Here is a 19,077-nt window from a genome sequence, read left to right on the forward strand (position 1 = left end):
TAAATCTGTTCATATTAACCATCCAAAGCGTCGACGATTGATCCTTCGAATTAAGTCAGCTCTGATCCACCCCCGGCGATACTTTGCGAGGACCACCGCCCCAATTCCATCCGTCGATTTATCGAGTCTCGATACTTCCCCACCTCCAGTTAATCCACTAGTCGTGTAGTCCTCGCGATTACGGTTCCTCTCGGTTCGGTGTAGATCTTTCGTCCCCGCCCCCAACCCGGCCCCGAAAACGGCAGCGAGTGTTTTCTTAAGCAAGTACTTACTTGCATAACGAAATCCCGAATCGAGCCTCATTGCGAATTCTGCTAAAGGCTGGGCTCTCTCTCGAGAAGAAGAAAGTCAGGTCTAGAAAAGGAGGGAAGGAAAGGGTGGGATCGATCTCGGTGCATCCCTGTCGCGGATAAACGGAACCTCGAGGGAGCTGTGTCGGAAAATCGTGGATTCTGAACGCGATCGTTCCCGAGGATCGAAGACGTCTAAGGAAAACTGGGGAAGATGACGTCGAAGGACCTCTGTAGCGTCGTATAGACGTCATTAGACGAACAAGGTTATTGCGTCCAACAACAAAGGGTTAATGTTATACCTCTGATCCGAGATGTGGCACGTTACCTTCTCTAAAAGAATGTCCGAAGAGATCAAGAATCAATTAGCACGTCTCATGATCGGATAGCGCTACCGGTAGTTGAATTTTCGAATCAACCATCGACAAGGTGCCGAGTCCTCTGCTACGTATCTTTCTCGGGCCGCCGTGTATAAACGACGCGACGAACCGCAAGTGCTCCGCAAACGTTTACCGTGAAATATTAAACGCGTGACGCCGCATCAACGGCGGAGGGAGGCTCGGGTCCTCGAGAGCGGCTGAATGAAATGTTAATTGAAACAGAAATCAGTGTCACGCGCGTTACGCGCCCACTCTCGTCGCATCGGGACAGATGTACGCGCTCGGCGCCGGATTTATGACGCTCTCCGACTACCAGCGATACGGTTGCTCGTTTCGCGGTGCAATTTTTAACGTTTCGAACGCGAGCATTGTCCGCGAGAACCGCGGACTAGATAAGGCCGCGTAATTCCGAATCGCAGTCGTCGATACCGCGACGATATCGCGGCGTAATTTGGCGACAGGTTTATCGATTCTCCTCGTTCGTCACTTGATCGTTTTACTGTATCCGAGCGCCAAATTGACGCAATTTTCTATCCTTTATTAATCTCTAGACCGATCCTTGCTCGCGTAATTTTGTTTTTGGTACGAGTGTGCGTTATTTTTTTTTTTTTTCACTCGCGTAATTATTTATTTATCAATTACTGGCTGATCGTTCCAGGCGTAATTTTATTCCGTAGTTGGTCGTGTTCCCGAAGGAATTGAAAAACACGAGGTGAATATTTTATTTCGAATATGGCAGAGTGATATTTCGCGTCGCGACACGCACTTGTCAGCGAGCACACAGACGCGCGCGGTTCGCTGCTAAAACAGATACGAGTGCATAATCCGACTGGGCGTTACACGGTGCTTTTACAGAGCGACGCTCTGTAAAATTGCAACAATTACGGTGCGCTGTTTCAGTAACCCGTGTCCCACGGAATGACGAAACAACGGTTCCACAGTTCCACGCGTTGTTTTTCGTTCGCGCCTCTTGCTGGATTTTCGATCCTTGTCTGTATAAATCTTTATTCGCTTTTTTCGCAAACAAAAAGTATTGCGAGACGTTTATAAGATGCCTTTGTCTATTTTAAATGGTAAGAATTGATATTTAGTTCGAAAATAAGTTTCGATGGAGTAATGAATTCTCATACTGTGATAATCTCAGTTGACGTGGTTCCGAATGATCTCGAAGCACGAAAGGTAGCGAACCAACGCGTTAATAGTACAAAGAAACTCGATATTTTTAATATAGCATGAGCTGTGCTGCTTGAATTTAGACCAAGTCTAGACGCGACATTTACAACGTTTCTCGACAAAAACGAGGCGACGGGATTTTTCCTGTTGTCCGTTATGTAAACGCAGCCTCCTCGAAGAATTTCACCCGGGTGTTTCCGTTTGATATTAAACGGGGCACGGTTGTATTCTTAATTAAGTTTAATCGGGTCCGACAGCCCCCAACGGAGTGGGTTGTCGCCCCGTTACAAATGCCAGCACGGTTAGATAAATTTTCCACGCAACGGAGATACCTCTAACCTCGCATTAACGTATCACCCGAGGATTAGTTGTGTCCTCTTAATTCGAGGGAGCAGATTTAAGCTCGCCAGTTTGCGGTTAATAATAAACCTCCTGGCATTATGCCAACTGTTACGATACCGTGGGATGCACGCACCTCCGTCGTAAAGCGCGGCGTTACACGTATACCCGGCTACTTTACGAGCTTCCGGGATGTTTGTTATTAAATACGGCGACGTAAACGACGTAAACGAAACGTACCTTCCATTTCCTTCGCGAGACCGGAATAAAAGTAGCGAGTTAGGGAACGATTATGTGTTTATAGCGGGGATCAACGAATTCGCGACATTGCACAAGGATGAATATTGCTGCGGAAAGGGGTGCAAAGACCGAGTGACATCGTGACTCGCGAAAAATAATTATTTGCGAGCAGTATGCCCTTGATATGAAATACGCTAAAAAAATATAAAAACAAAGAGAACGAGGTCGAAAGGAATCAGTTTTTCCCCTTTCGAGTTAACAAATGCGTCCTACCGAACCTCAGCGAATATTCCTCAGAATCCGCGAACCTGACACAACCGAACTGGCAAATTAGCAGCGGCAATTCCCTGAATTCCAAGTTACAACGGACGGTCGTTTCACTTTCCTACGGGCAACTTCTCCGCAGGAGAGGGTTGGGGGTGAAGCGAGCGGTAAACAAGGTCGTCGTAATTAAATTTTTGCTCTCCCCCCTCCCTCTCTGCCTTCACCCTGTCCTCATCCTTTTTTCCTTCCTTCGTCTAGCCAGGCAAGTGCGTGGTTGTATAATTAGTGGCACCGTAACGCCGCGAGCTACCTCTTGCGCCAGGCATGTCCGCGGTAGTTCCTCGCGGGCTCGTTTTCCCTTCCACGCGTTGTTGCCGGGCAACAAAGAAATCAACGATGTCCGCCTTTCCTGCCTCCGCCGGACATTATGCTCGTAAAACGAAAAGCTGCGCGCTAATTTTCGCTGCTTCTCAGAAATTTATTCCCCTGTACTTCAACTTCCTCTGGTATCGCGTTATTCGCGACTCTAGAATCTCCGAGGCGTTGTATAATCGAGAGAATTAGCTTCGCTGCGACCTTACTTATAAATTAAATTCGAAAGATCCCTCGTTTGAAAGGAGTTGTGAAGAAATTTGATCGAAAGTAAATCAATGTCTTTCGCTTCCTAGATCCATCTCGATTGATCCATCCACGATTCTTGCAGCAAAAGCGTCCCGGAAACGAATTAAAAACCCACCCACGCTTGGTATCATTTTCCTGAGTCTCTTCCGTGTCGGGAGAATCTACGGTACGTCGTGATGACAAACATTTCGTCGCGCGACACGATCGAAACAGCGTCGAGTCGAAGGTTAACATAATATCGCGCGTATCGACCGGCATTATAATTAGAGTCGCTTGCTTTCGGTGAACCGAGCGTACAAAGGGCGTTGATTCAGTCTCGAGGTGTATGCCAAAATCAACACCGAACGATTGGGAAGCACTCACCGAAGCGCAAACGACTTCCTCTTAATCACTGTTTGCGGCGACAGGGGGAACTCCCCCGACGGGATGTGTCGCGGACCGAAAAGAGAATTGTTGTTAACGCATTGTCAGCTGGCTCGGTAAAATTACGACTCACTTAGACCGACGTTGTGTTTACGTTTTCCAGCGTGTCAGTTGAAATTGCGTTACGCGTTGTCCGATGGAATCACTGTGGAAACGGGAAATGAAATTTCTGAGAAAATCCAGGGAGAATAATGTGGAATTAGTCAGCATGAATTTGAATGTTTCTCGGGGTTTGAAAACGTTTAAAAATTGGAACGAAGATACTTCGAGGTGGAAGATTTCCAAAGAAAAAGGGAGACACGAGGTAAATTAACTCGCAGCCTTGAGACGACTAAAAGTCCCGAAGGAGAAATCCTAAGGGAAACTAAAATCTACTAGGACGTATAATCGATTGCAAGAGGAAGAGAAAACATACCTGTCGTCGCAGTTATACTCGGCCGACATCTTCAAATCGAGTAATTGCAGAAAAAATGCTCGAATCGCCAAGTGGAGCACTTCTTCGTTAAACGAAATCATTTGTCGGGAGACTTTCTGGGACGCGAGATGAAATTCATCGTCGCGTTGTTTCCCTTGTCCGATAAAAAAAAGTGATTCCTCGAGCGCGCTGACGTCAACGCGGCGAAAGATACGGTGTTCCTCTCGTCCCTTCCGACGCTTCGACGTTTCTCTTTAAGCATTCGACATTTGTAGGTCAAGAGGAACAACACGGTTTCTCGTGCTGTTATCAAGTTACCCGCCCAGTTAGCTACCCCGTTCCTTGTTCCGTGCTCTCCGCAAACAGCGTTGTTCCCGCACCCTGGCTAAACTGATTCTCGCTGCGGCGCTATTTTTTTTTGTTCTCTCCCCACCGTTATTTTTAATTACCGTCCAGCCCGCGGTGTCTTCGTTTTTTGTTGTGCGCCCGTTTCAACTCGCCTAAGCACTCGACGCGATTTCGAAATCGCTCTCGTAACTTCGGTCGCGAGTTATTTCGAAATCGAGCCCCCGTTTAAATTTAATACCGTCAGAAGCTGCATTATTTTGCATTCAATTTCACGTCCAGCACGCGTCTCACGGTTTCCGCGCCTCGCGTTCAACGGCGTAACAGAGTTTCGAACAGTTCCCTCGAGCCCGTAGGGAGACAATGAATTAAACCAACGGCTTCTCTGCGTTCCGTCTCCGTCCTCGCCGCGATACACGGCCGTTGGCCATTAGCCGAATATCGAGACTGAAGGTCCCCTTTGGGTTTCGTTGTTTTCAGCGCAGAACATGGTTCTTCGGTCGAGTTAGGTGGGAGGTTAGGTGGGCCAACTTTGGGACCTCTTCGTTAGGGGGTGCGCGAGGTAGTGGCGGGAGAATCACTGCACCGACTTACAGAAAGGGTTGTACGTGGAAATCTCTATTTGTACCGTGGTACGATATCTATCCTAACAACTCTAAACACCGAAATTTTAATAGTTATGTAGCTCGTATTATTCGAACAGTCGCAGTTCTACTTCGCCCGTTGGTGGGATCGAGGGTTACACGCAATCGAGGTGATCGGGATTTTATTGCCACCGGGGATGATTCGTTCTTACAGAGGCGAGTATCCCGATCGCGGTGTTTTATCGACCGGAATGCGAACGATCGCGCCCGATGCTGGACGCTGGGACAATGGCTGCGAGATATTACAAAGGAGGCGTTTGTTATCGCGTTGGGTCGTTGCGATAGGAATCGAGAGAATGGAATAAAAGTGGAACGGTTAAGTGGAGGAGCGGGAATATTACCGATCCTCTCTCGCCATTTGTCGCGTTAACTGAAAACATTACTACCGTTTTCGATCTCTTTTCACGTTGCAAAGATTGTTTCGTCCGTTTCCCTCGCGTTTCTTACCGTTTCAAACAATTACGACTAAAAACATCAATTCTATATTAAATAGAAACTTCGTAGAAATTTATACGAATTTCAATCTGTCAGCCAACGTTATTAATACGAATTACTTCCGCGATTTTTAGAAGCACCACCAGTCGCTCTTATATCGAAAAATAATCCATCATCCAACAAGCTCCCTTAAAAAACTGCAGTCTTCCATTGTTCCAAAATATCCCCCTCCCCTCCCTTGGTATCAATTAATAAGCGAAAGAGCAGATTTTCCCCACCGCGAATTTCGCGCCTGTTACGTACCTTTTTTTTATTTACGAGAATTTCGCGCGGTTCCGTTTTTATTTTTCGCGGTCGGTTCCCGTCGTACGTTATTTCAGAAACACGCGTAACAGCCGCGCGAGTAACGAGCAGCCCCTAATTAGTTACGAAACATCTGCGGAGCATCCGTTCGCTCGCTATTCGCGTCCTTCGAGCGCGAACGGACCGGCCGCGATTTCGCGCCGGCTCGCGACGTCCGTAAACACGAATTCGCGTACGCGATGGTTTATACGATACGATTTACACGGGATCCGTGCCGGTGTGGCTCTTGTTCCGGCGTTGTTCGAACCGCGTGTCGCGATACGCTCTTTTTTTATTTTTGTTTTATCGGCGCACGGCGTCCTCTTTCGATGAATATGCATGCGCGTTGCACGGCATCGCGAAACAGCAGATCGGTGTCTGTCGATAATAAACCGAATAAACCATTTCCTTTTGCGTTCGACGAGCCGTCATGGACGATTATCGATACGCGAGGCGGGGGTAGATTTGCGTGGCGGGATTATGATAAATTTAGAGGGTTTGTTTAATCGAGAGGGTCAACGTTATCGACTCTAGGCGCTTGTGTGTGACACCAGACAGTTGAACGATTACGCTGTTTTCTTCTCAAATTCTGGAAGACGTCGAAATACGTTTGGAATGGAGATTTGTACTCTCGCGAGAATTTTTATTTGCGACGATCCTTCGTTAGAAATTCTTTAACTTCGCTCCCATCCTGCAAAGTGTCATTCTAAAATTTGATTCTATACGCAATCATCGAATCAAAGACACCGATCCACAAAATTTGTTCCGAAGCTTATGCTCGCGTCGGGCAGCGCTCCTCGGTAAACACCAAAAATCCACGCGCAGCTGCTCGTCGAACGACAAAAAGCGCAGCGAAACGTCGACAGCAGTAAATAACGTTACCCAACGCGAACAACGTCGCCGCGGCTGGTACGCGAGCAGAAAGCATTATTAAAGTATACCCCGGCCCAAAAGGGTGGTTGTGGCACGAAGGAAAGCGCGCCTCGAATAACGTCGAACCTCTTCGGGTCGGAGCGAGAGGAGCTCGCCTCCCACGAGCGTGTCCCCGGCTTCGCGAGACTCTTTGCTTCCGTTCTATTCGCCTTTCACCCTGCGAGTACACAACGGGCACGAATCGACGGTTCGCAGCGTTTTCGCGTAAACACGGGACCTCTCGAAGTGGCTTTGAGGCAGGCCTCCGGGAACGCGCGCTACTATTTCCATAAAAGGAACACGTTTACGTGGTAGAGGGTACGACGTTGCCTGTCCATTATTTAAACTAATAATCGTGAACATTTCTACGGGCCTAACATTTTTTCCGTAAAGTCAGAAACGACGTGATCCAACAATTGCGGTAGTACGTAGTTTTGCGACATTTAAAAAATATATTAATCTTATCCGGATTCTAGTATACAGATTTCAGTGCTTTGTTCGCACTTATTATAAGAATTTCGAAACCTGACGAGTAAATGCTAACGATCGCAGGACGCGTCGCGATCTCTGTCCACGTTTATTTGGAGAAATGATCGAAACGAGGGAATACGCGAGTCAGCAATCGAGGAGTGCCGGGCCAGATAAATCGGCGGAGTTCGTCTAGGTTCGGTACGCGTGCGCGGATCCGAGGCTGCAAGTTCAGTGCGCCGCGCAGCGCCGTGACGCGGCCCATAAATAACGCCGAAATAGCGTGTCCAACGTCCGACCAATAAATCTAGATATAACCCCGGAGGATAAAATAAAGTTATGGGGCCGGTTCATGCGCTGATACAAACTATCGAGTTTACCTCGCTTTGACTGGCACGAGTACTTAGTCGGCTACGACCGCGACCTCCCTTCTTGCGCGGACCACCGAACGTGCGCTCGTCGCGCGTGGACGTCTGGCTGAACTCTGGCTCGCGAAAATAGGAACTTCTGACGAGGGTGGAGTCGCAGGTGCTCCTTTGTTTCCCCGCACGACAGCTTTTAGTCGATTAGGAGTGGTTGCTCTAAGCATCTTAGATCAGAAAGCTTCGCAGTGAACTCCAAAGAAACAGAGGACTCGATAAATACACTGACCTGTGAAACATTGCTATTAAAATTCTAAATCTTGCTAATAACCTAAGAAAGAGATCGATGACGCGTTAAACTAGAAGTGAAAAAAAAATATGTGTTGTCTTTCGTTTAAGGGTGACGGCCGTGGTCCAATCGCGTGTCGCGGACAATTTTCGGGACCATTGTTCGCTTGGTGTCGGGAATCAATTGGTGTGCCGGTTCCCAGGTCCACGCGTTCGTACATGCAAAGTAGTATGAATAAAATATATTCGTCGGGGTAAAAAAAAGGGGGAGCCTCACCTGGATTCGTTCGTTCCTCCCTCCCCCTCCAGGCATCGTTTTTCTTTCCTCAACGCGTGGGCGGATCCGCGGAAGGAGTTTCGTCTCGCTTTAAACTTTGACTGGCGAGGCGTAAACACGAGGGATCGGAAGTAGTCGGCTACGAACGAACCGATATTTCCTCTCTTAAATATCGATCCCGTACGGTTCGATCCTACTCGTTCCAACGACACTGTGTTTTTACACGCGTCGTCTGGAATCGATCAATCGCGCTTTCGAAGCTTTGGCTCACGAGTCCTTTCCTCTCTGTGCGTGGGGTTCCTGTCTCCTCTTTTGATGGATTCAGGAATCGGTACGATCGTTGGTTTACGCTAGGAATGGGAATAGTTATAATAATTTCTGTAATAGAATAGAATCGAGTTTCTTATTAAAATTGAAATATTACGTGCGATGTATTATTTATATAAATAACAGAGAATTGTTATTCATCTTTGCCCTAACGATACAAATTTCCGATGTCCTATTTTCGCCAGTGCCCGGTATTAGAAACGGAAAATATCTGCCGGTCGCGAATGTGTTAATATTAATAATAATTCCTACTACGTTGCCAGAATCGGTACGAGTGATTTTAAATTGTCCGAGGTACGAATTCTTCTCCCCGGCATGGGTCCAATCCAGCCCGCGACCACCTGTCGCTCGTATAAACATAAACAATGACGAGGATGACTCCCCAGCTCGAGCCCAAGGTAAACACTGTCGCTGGAAACCGGGAATTCCCCAGTACAGAGAACAGCGGAGCACGAGTCGCGAACGTCGACGTTTCGAGCTGTCGTTCGACGCTTTGTCGCGACGAATTTTAGCATTCGCGGTCGGAACGTGCCCCGGTGAAAACGTTCACGTCGGCGTGGCGCGTTCGTAAACACTCCCGGCGCGAGCGTGGGGTAAACCTCCCCCCGTCTGTGCGTGGGTCGCGGTACGTGAAGAAAATTCCCATCGGTGACGGCGAATCGATTCGGAGCACAATTTGGCAAGGAAATCGGATTTCCAATAACGACGCGACACTGATTATCATGCGATTGCCACCTTACAGCGATCGGTTCCGGAATCGAAAGGGGGATGTAGGCGAAAGAGAAAGAACGCTCGAAAGTATCACCGCACGACGCTGAAATTGCCGTCGGGATTCCCCGTGAAAATCTATAAAATATTTCCCTCGCTACTTCGCGAGCCGTTATTACCTCATTATTGCTATCGGGGGTGAGAGGGTTCGAATCTTGAGCGTCAATTTGGATCTTGGAGCGACGACAAAGACTGTGCGTCGATGTCGACTTTCTCTTGATCAAGGAGATGATTGACTTTGGGATAGGGTAGGAGGAATCGTCTGTCGAAATCTTATTTTTCAAAGAGAAAATTGTAAAATATGTTTCGAAATATCGATGTTGTGAATGTATAGCGTATAAGATAAAAAGATTTTCATAATTTTGTCTGAACCAAGAAGCGACCGAATAAACCAAGAATGAACATGAATAAACGTCACGCATTCATGCGTATATTTATTCTTTTTAGGTTTTCATTCTAGAACTGTGATATCTACCATTGCCTATCGATATTCAATCCTATCCCTCGAAATGTCGCTTGAAAGCCTCTTAATAATTCCGAGTGGAACGTTTACACCGTTTCCATCTGCAAGTAGGAATAACAGTGATCCGAATTTAGTATGTTCGAGCATCGCGAGCCAGCTTGTCTTCACAAATATGGCTCCTCCCTGTAAAGTACCGTTTTCCAATATTTATGCTCCATCTTATAGGAAGGGCTACTCGACGAATAATTCACCTCTGCAGCAGTATCTGTCCACTTGAAGAGCCGATTACGTTGTTGCAATTTCATACGAAAGTGCTTACAAAAATTTGAAACAAGACATTTCTGAAAGCTTCCATAAATAATAAATACGTCTTCGTTTTCTGCGAGTGTATTCTTTAAAATTCGTAACGAATCGCAATTGTTAGATCCGAATGAATTAAGAAGAACAAGAGACGCGGCTGAATCGTCAGCCTATGAAAATCAGAGAGACGATAGCTTCCGTTCGGTGGAAAAGTTCGAGGGGGATAGTTTTTCGTGTCGAGGAGGGGTCTCGAAGAGAATCCACGGGGAGCTTAAGGAAAACGGAGCTCTCTGGAAGTATCGAAGCGAAACGAGCAGAAGCGGACCGTTCGAGGAAAAAAGCGAGAAGACAAATATTTGTCGTAACTCCCTCCGGTTTATGGAGGCCGCGAGTTATCAGTCTGTAACTCTAGGGAACTTCTTCCTTTCGCCGCCTCGAGTTTCCCTTCTTCTGCAGCTTTTTCCGCGCTTTTCCTTCCGACGTCGAGTTTTTTCGGCTCCGCCGAAGTTTTTTTGCGATGGAAAATTTGCATCCCTCCGCGATCGCCTGTCCGTATTGTTTCTCTTTCATCCCAAAATTTTTTGCTGGAAATATTCTCGAGAATTTTCATCTTTCTGCTCAGACGGACGGAATTAAGTGGTTTTCGTAACGTAAACAGATAATATATGCAGATGTATCGCGGAATGATAGGCGAATAAAATGGTTGGAGGGTGGAAAGGATTTATAGTCTTATTTTTGTATTAAAACACACATTTGCATGAACATACGCGGGTTGATAATAATCAATGTCCCCACGGGCTGTTTCCCTATATTTTCCAAGAGCGTAGCCAGCCGGTTCGGCTATTACTTTTGCTTGTTCAAATAATATTTTATGCCCCGTATGTAGCCTATCCTAATGCACCTTTCGTGTTCCCCAAGCCGAGTGCTAATGCTCCCTTCAGTTTCAGATATACATTCTTAAAGACACGAGCTTAAAGGCAGACTGAAGTAAAAATACAACATTCCTCGAAAACTATTCCAGCTACTTAAATATTATTCTCTTTCTCGATTCTCATCCCATATCGACCGCAATTCGCAAGTTTCCATTTGTAAAACTCTCCAAGACGAACGGAGTTTCAAATTTGAACGCGAACCCGTCTAGAAGTCCGTTGTACCGACGACGACTCGTTTCAAAACCTGTCGAAAAGCTGGCCTCAACGTTTTGGAGCTGATACGAGCCCGCATTAGCATACGCGTCGCTGAATCGGTCCTATCGCTAGTCGCCGTTGTCAACGGCCCGCAGAACAGGAGACAATGACGATGGTTTTTGTACGAGAAACACGGCAAAAAAGGAACGAACTCGTATCGCTACGGGACAGGTCCAATTATCGCTGATAGACGACACGCGCCGGGTCAAAGCGTCGCGCGCTGAAATTCAACGGCGCGCGGCATAATCGAAATCTGTTGTTGACGCGACAAAATGAGGAAACAAAAAAAAGTCAGAAAAAATGAAGAATCACGGCGAAAAAAAAAAAAAATGAACAACAAAGTCGTTAATTATCAAAAAAACTCGATCCGTCGGTGCTTCGAGTTCTTCGGCTGGGATTTCAATTATTTTAACGACGGTTACTGTAAAAATGAACGTCACCGCGCTTACGCGAGCCCGTCGCTGCGCGCGCAGGCAATTATATTTCCACGGCGTTATAATTAACGATCCCCGCGACGATGAAATACAATTTCCGCGCGAAACTCGCCCGCTGAAACCTCCTAACCCCACACTCCTCCCGAAGAAGAACGTCGACGAATCGCGTAAATTGCCATAGCAGACCGACGTCGAGCTAACGCGGCACCGTTGGCCATTTCGAGTAATCCAAATTGTCTAATTAATCACCGTACTCCGCCCCGAAACTCCTTCGGAGAACTCGATCGACCGCGCGGGCTCGTTCGATGCTAATGAAATTTTTTGAACCGCCTCGTATACCGAGCGCGAAAATTCCCGCTAATTAAAAGGAGCGAAAGGAAAAGTTCCTGGCGGCTCAACAATCTCTGACGCGAATGATAATAATCGCGAGCCTCTACTACACGATCGAATAACAGGAAATTGAGAAATTTGTCTTGCCTACTGTTCGTTAAATATGTGGAGGCTGGATATAAGGAGGACAAAGTCCGTGTAATAAAAGATATTAAATTTCAGTGTCTTTGAATGTTTCTTAAAAATTCCCACGACCTTCCTGGACAACGCAATAGATTTACATAATTAATCGAAGATTTATTTATTTATTTATTAAACATTTTAGGAGACTTCCAAGACCTAGATACTCCCATTGTTACGTCTCTGGAAATCTGCACTATTTCAACCACCTCCAAGACAGGCCTCTGCCAAGAGTACCTCCCCCTACACCCCTGAAGAAATCAACCTTTCCCCGTCGAAGACTTCCAAGTTTCGCAAAACTCCCAGCCAAGGCTTCTTGTCTCCCACGCCCGTTAATTATCTCAGACAACCGCCGACGATCTCCCAAAGGTCTCTATTTCCATCGCGTCGGTTCTTATCGTTCTCTCCAACCTCGTGGAAAAGAGCCATCGAGGTCTTCGAGAAGATCACCTCGCGTTCGTTGACGGGGTCCGGTGACAGGATGAATTCCGATACCAGAGATTATCGCGTCGTTAGCTTCCACGGGCAGGGAAAGTCTGGGCTTTCCCTTGACACGCGTGGCTGAAACTGCAGCCCGGGTACTTTCTCCTGCGGCCCTTATCGCGTCGCCGCATTTATACGGACGGGGTCAGTCGCGGACGAGAGAAGTGGCTGTCGGAAATCTCTAACCGCATTTCACTCGGGATAAGTAGGCGGCGGTGGTCTACGTACAGCGACGTTGATGTAATTTTAATGACCGAACGGGGATCTCGTCGGGACGCTGTAATTCGCGAGTCATCCATATGCGAGGAAGGGGTACGGAACGATGGAGCTGCGGTTAGGGGATTAAGGAAGTAGGCTGCGCGAGGAACAATTGTTACCTCGTGTACGAGTGAAACGTCGCTGTTGGGAGTCGTGTTTTACGAATTCTAAGTTAATGCGCTTAATTCTTAAAAGAAAAACAACGGAAAAAAAAAATAAAATTTCAGTTCCATAAAAGTGTTCACAAAAGTTAGTTTGGAAAAATGTTACAAGTAGCTCAGAAATGTAACCTTTCTTTCTCAACCTTCCGCAACGATTCCACGCGATCTCGATTCCAGTCGGACAAATTGCAGAATCCGCGCGCAAAATACCCGCGATCGTCCGGAGAAGGGGCGAAATCGTGTGTCGATCGGGCAGATAATTAACGCCGTTAGTAATTAATGTTGCTCGCGTAATTACGCCAGCCTTACAGTCGAACCGCCTCCATCTTTCTATGCTCCCAGCGAGAGGCGGGTGGGGCTGCGCCAGTGTTTCATTAAACGTCGTCGGAACACCGAAAGTTTTCGCTCACGAGCGGAGTTCCCATGATCGTTGACGCGCGGGAAACGCAAGAATAAACCCCCAGCCGTGTTAATTAATTTTCGAACTCGCGCGAATCGACGCTTGATCTCTGCCGGTGGGTCGCGCGACGCCGTGTTCATTATCGTGGAAGTTCCCTCGACTAAGTGGTCTGCGACGCGCGATTCAACAATATTGAATCAATATCCGTGGCATCGCGATGTCTCCGATTATCCGCGGTGGATCGATTATTAACGCTCGGGAGGTGGGGAGGAAGAGAAACGATATCTTGAAATATAGCGAGTTTGGTACTTTCAGGCACGAAAGATGAAGGACGGAGAACAAGTTTAATCAACCTTTTCGTATAGAATTTATTCGGAACTGTTCAAGCAATTTCAACGAATAACGAACATTCGTCAAGAAAACCGAAAAGGTAACGCTTAGAATAACCCTAGTCACTTATACCAAGGTCGGTAGGTTTAGCGTTAGTTTAATTTTTATTACCAGAGATCCATTTCACGTCGCAACGCAAAGAATCCTACATATTCCCGTATTTTAACGAGGAAATATGACTCTTGGCACGGATTAATAGCGAACGTGGCGCGGTCGCGCGATGGAGGCGAAGGAGAAAATTCGGCGTGTTTGCCGAGACAACGGTGAGAAGGCGGAAATAAATAAGAGAACACGGTACTTGGACGACGTTCGGCCTCCCCGCGGGTTTGTCGTGCGCGTAGGAGACGCTAGTGGCTGCCATCCAAAAATATTCCGCCGGTGAAACGCTTATTTCGACGTGGCGAGAGCGGTTGCGTCGAAGGGAGAAGACAAACAAGCAAGAAGAGGACCGTGTTCCGGACCCCGTTGCTCGGGCTGTGTACCAGACATAAGTATGCAGTTTTCGTCCAGGAAGAGACGGGAAGATTCCGAGAAAATTTATTCGCCGGACAGAGTCCTCGTTTTGCAGCGCGACGCGTGACTCGATTCGACGCCGCGAGGAATGGACTCCCGCTGTCACGGTCGCTCCTGCCGCGACCATTTTAACCGTGTTACCCGCTTCGCCGAGAGGGCACGTCGATCTTTTACGTTGTGGACGATTCTCGACGAATGCCGGCTTTTCGCGTTAGCTTCGACCAGGGGTTAATTTTTCCGAGGGAAAATTCTTTGAGAATTTATTCTGTCTTGTTATACCAGAGTATACTTTTTCGTAGGCTAGGACGCCTCCGATGGAGATCGAAACGAACCTCGATTAACTTGTAAGACGACATAAGGCTGTGGAACACTTTGATTCTCGTATATATTAAATTATGCAATAAATATACAGTCAGTGTAAGAAATATTCGTACAACAACCAATTTAAAATAAATGATTCCTGTACGGATACTTATTACACTGACTATTTATATATAGAACCGGAAGTGGGGGTTAGCTGAGACGATTCCGAATCACAACGTTCCTAAAACCTCCCAAAACATTCGAGTCATCTCTACAGAAAGTCAGCAAACGCGACAGCATTTTTCTTTAGCTCGACAAATATTTGCACCTCGAAGTCTCGTCAGCTGTTCGCGCGACGCGTCAGCCCACCGACGATGAGTCGTCCTGTATAGGACACCGGTGGGTACGATGAGCAAATGCATACGGAAACGGGGACGCGCATTGTCCTCGCGCGCGGACGTATTATCCGAGGCGCGTAAGCGGGCACATACGTCAATTGGCTACGGCGGAACAGTAATGCGCCGATTGATACGTAAATGGAGTGGGCAATTATGCGACGGAGTAAACAACAATCCTGGCCGGTTCTCAGCGGCAACGAAGCGTCACGCGCGCCCCGTCGAATCTGCATCCGACGTACCCCTTCCAGTTCTCGCGAGCAGATGAAAACCGCCAGGCTCCGCGGACGTTGTTCGTCTGAAATCCCGCTGGCTGATTGCAATTACGATCGCGGCCGTACGGCCGTCTGATTGGCGAGAAGTTAAGCAAACCGAGCATTTCGAAGCGGCCCGTCGACGGATGCCGGCGGCCAATCTGGCTGCGGTGTCGGTTCGCGCGATCGTTTGGTTTGATTTGAACGGGGACAGCGTTTCCGGTTAGCTGCGAGCTACGTTTCGTCGAGTGGAGGATCTGGGCGGGAATCTGTAGGTGATTTGGTCGGGAACGCGTCGAACACGAGCCTGGAGTGCTCCTATTTTAACCCTCCGTAGATGTTATGGTTTCTCGATGTTGTAGGTGTTTGAGAAATTGAGAAAAAGTTTTCAGATCTGAATTATTTTTCTTTTCTCGTACCAAGGTAATCTAATCTTTAGGGTTAACTTGAACTAAGATCGGTATGGAAATAATAAAAAAAAATAGTTTACAAGAATTAGTCTAGAGTAACGTGAACTTGATGCCGAACTGAAATAATCGAATCATTTTGCGGTAAATGTCTACCGACTTCAACAACCATCTCGAGGACCCCGTAGATTAGTTATCGGGTATCGCGTACGCGTAGCAGCGAATAACAGCGACGAGATGATCGCCCATCCTCGAGTATCCCTGGCTCCCTCGACGATGCTTGCTTTATCCCAGAATTTTATTATCATTATCGAGGGGAGGAAAAATAGCCCATGAGAAAGCCATTAATCTCACTCGCGCGAATTCGACGATTCATCTTCCGGCCGGGGTAAAAACAACAGAACCCGACTGAAATTTTCGCCAAACAATGGGGTCGGCCGCATGGTATTTTAGCAAGGAAGACCCGCGGAACGAAAAAAATGTATCGGTAGGCGGCGGAAAATGCGCTGCAAATTGAACGTCGCCATTAAATAATTAGGGCGAGAGCGAGGCCGACCGCCGAAAGAACGAGGCGAAGTGTTTCATCTCTTTCGACATAATTTTTTCCCACCCCCTCGCCCGCTCCCCTCTCTCCGCACTCTCTATTTTTTTCCATTCTCTTCCCTCTTTATTCCATTTTTTTTTATACCTGCTCCGTTTTTTTTTTTTTTTTTTTTTTTTTTTTTTATTTCGATGGTCCCTTCAACGCGAAATTATATTTCTATTACGCACGGCCGTATTTAAGCCATTATGTGCGGTCGTTGCTGCAATTTTCGGTTGAAACGCGATTAACCCAAATACGCCTGACGTTTCCATGCGCCTCTCTATTCAGCGCGATTAACGTTCCGCTTCTGAGACGCACTTGAAACCGTGCATCATAATGACGGCTGCCTGCGCTCCTTTCTGCTCGAGTGTCGCGATGATTTTTTTCTTCCGCACTTCTTTTTCTTGTTTTCGACACGGGAACAGTCTCTTCTTCCGTCGTCCGTTCTTTATCCCAGCGAGATCATTCAAACGTTCGTCAAGCGGCGAAACACTTTGAAACGTTGACCACTTTTCATGCATCTCGTGATGTGCATCGAATAACCTTGACTTGTCCTCGAATCTCCCGTACGAACATCGAGACAGGTTACCCACTTGTGATTTTCACAAGGAAATAAAACTTAATTCAGATTTCCTCTTCGATACCAGATGTAACCTCGATGTTTCCCTCTGAACTTAGCCCACGATAGTCATCTCCGAATCGCGGATAATTAAAACGACAACGAGTCGGAGTCCCAGGAAGTTCGATCCCAAACTCCCATCAAAAATGCCTTCCTCTCGACGAGGTTCGATCGCGAGCCCGGAACGACGCGCTCGACTCCCGTCCTGCAGGCTGGGTGGATTTATTTTCATCTTCCCTCTCGGTTTTCCTCGTTTTTCATTCGACACCGCCACTCGATCGGCGAAAAGGTCGCGTACCGCTATGGGGGAGAAGATGGGAGAGACACCTTCGATTCCAACTGCTCGCGCACGGCGAGAGAGAATTTTTTTCAAAGCCGCGCACGGGCAGCCCCTTTGAGCGCTTCGCGGATCGCGATTATAATCGCGGCGGTAAAGGGTTAATGAAACGTCGATCGAGCACATCATCCGCGAGCGATAAATTGAACGCAGTCCGGCGAGCAGCGAGTCGGGACCTTATGCGCGCGGCAGCCTCGACTCGATGCACATTCGAGTGCGCAACCGTGGATGAACCACGGAGAAACCACCCTGAAACGCGTTCTTCGAACGTTTCCCACAAAGTCGACTCGATGAACTCTAAAAATGAGCCGCGTCTAATCGTTTCAACGACATTCGATGATGCACGAATCGGGGAATGCCATGAGTATTACTCAACGACATTATTTCATTCAAGGATATTACTCGTTACGGCGGGAGACGATTTACTGGATTCTCGTGTGATCACGTTTACGGTGACTATACCCCTCAGCGGAGAGAATGGTTTCTGTGCATTTAAGGAGACTTTGCTGTATATGGTGAATCGTTAATGGTTGGTTGTTGCAATAGATGCAGTGGTTAATATAATTTCGTATTTCGTTGATACATAAATCAAGAGCAATCCCGGAGTGTTGAATAATTCTTCCTACCAAAGAAGACTCTATACCCTCCCTGGCTCCACTCTGCTACCCTTTCCCACCCTGCTGACGCCACAATTTCCCCAGGCCGCCGTTCGAGACTTCGAAGAGGAAACGCCCCTTCTAGCGCCGATTCTGAAGCGAGCTGTACGTGTCATGCGCGCCCTACGTTCCGGGTACGTGCGCCAGTGGACGAAGGGTTAACGACGTCAACATGAATTTTAATTGCCGATACCACGGTCCGGAGCTGCGGGAGCGACGGCGTAACTGGCTGTGTGCAGTGACGCTCGCCCGTTCAGATACTCCGTCCCAGGCCCGCGCGGAATGATAATGATAACGGTTATGGCGACGGCCGTTAGCTTGAGTAAGATCGCCGTCTTGTTTGGCGGTCGGCATTAAGTGTCTCCAAGGCTCGATTGCAACGAACGAGCTTGGATAAGGTTCCCCAGGAACAGGGAACAGGATACCTCTGCAAGTATTCTCTGAGTGGTGGCCGACGTGAGGTAAATTTTCACACATCGACTATAGACACGAAGGGGAACTGTTGGCTGAGTGCTAGGAATATTATATGACTAGGATGATGCTCCTATGGTTAAATTTTGAGACTTCGACTATGGACACGAAGCTGAAATGTTGGGAGAATTTCAGGTGGAGCTTATCTTTGTATCTCTCTCTCTCTCTCTCTCTCTCTCTAGGATCGAGTACAGTAAATATATGTATGTACAATAGATATATGTACAAAAAATCGGGACCAAAACATTGCAGTTATTCAGTCGAAGTTTCTTCCGTGTTTACATTTGGCACGTGTCGAACGTACATAGAAAGGGACAGAGAATAAAAGAGAAAGAGGTCCGAGGCGGGGATAGCCATCTTGCATTTATCCCGTCAGATTCGAATCCACATCCGCCTAAACCGTGAGCCGTCAATGTCACGGTCACATTTTTCTCTGCACGCTTTGAGGATCGGAGCGTTAGCCCGGCCATCCGTCCGAGCGCACTTATCAAGGGAAGGCAATCAGTCGCGATTGGAGCTGCGGTCGCTAAACGCACGGCGGTGCGGCGATGCAGCTGCGCGTGAATCAGAGTCGCATTAATATCGGAATACCTGGCCCGGGTAGTACGCAATTCCACAACTGCGCTCGCTGAAATTTACC

At 47.5% G+C, this 19,077-nt stretch overlaps 1 long non-coding RNA gene across 1 annotated transcript; it reads left to right on the forward strand.

The window, feature by feature from the left end:
- The first annotated feature begins 607 nt into the window (after positions 1-607).
- Positions 608-14,760, forward strand: LOC128891099 (uncharacterized). The gene is made up of 3 exons (XR_008460747.1): positions 608-1,382; positions 13,825-13,939; positions 14,014-14,760. It is a non-coding gene; the product is annotated as an uncharacterized LOC128891099 (long non-coding RNA).
- The last annotated feature ends 4,317 nt before the right edge of the window (positions 14,761-19,077 follow it).

The sequence above is a fragment of the Hylaeus anthracinus genome, unplaced genomic scaffold (assembly GCF_026225885.1).
Source record: "Hylaeus anthracinus isolate JK02 unplaced genomic scaffold, UHH_iyHylAnth1.0_haploid 0, whole genome shotgun sequence".
Lineage (NCBI taxonomy): Eukaryota > Metazoa > Arthropoda > Insecta > Hymenoptera > Colletidae > Hylaeus > Hylaeus anthracinus.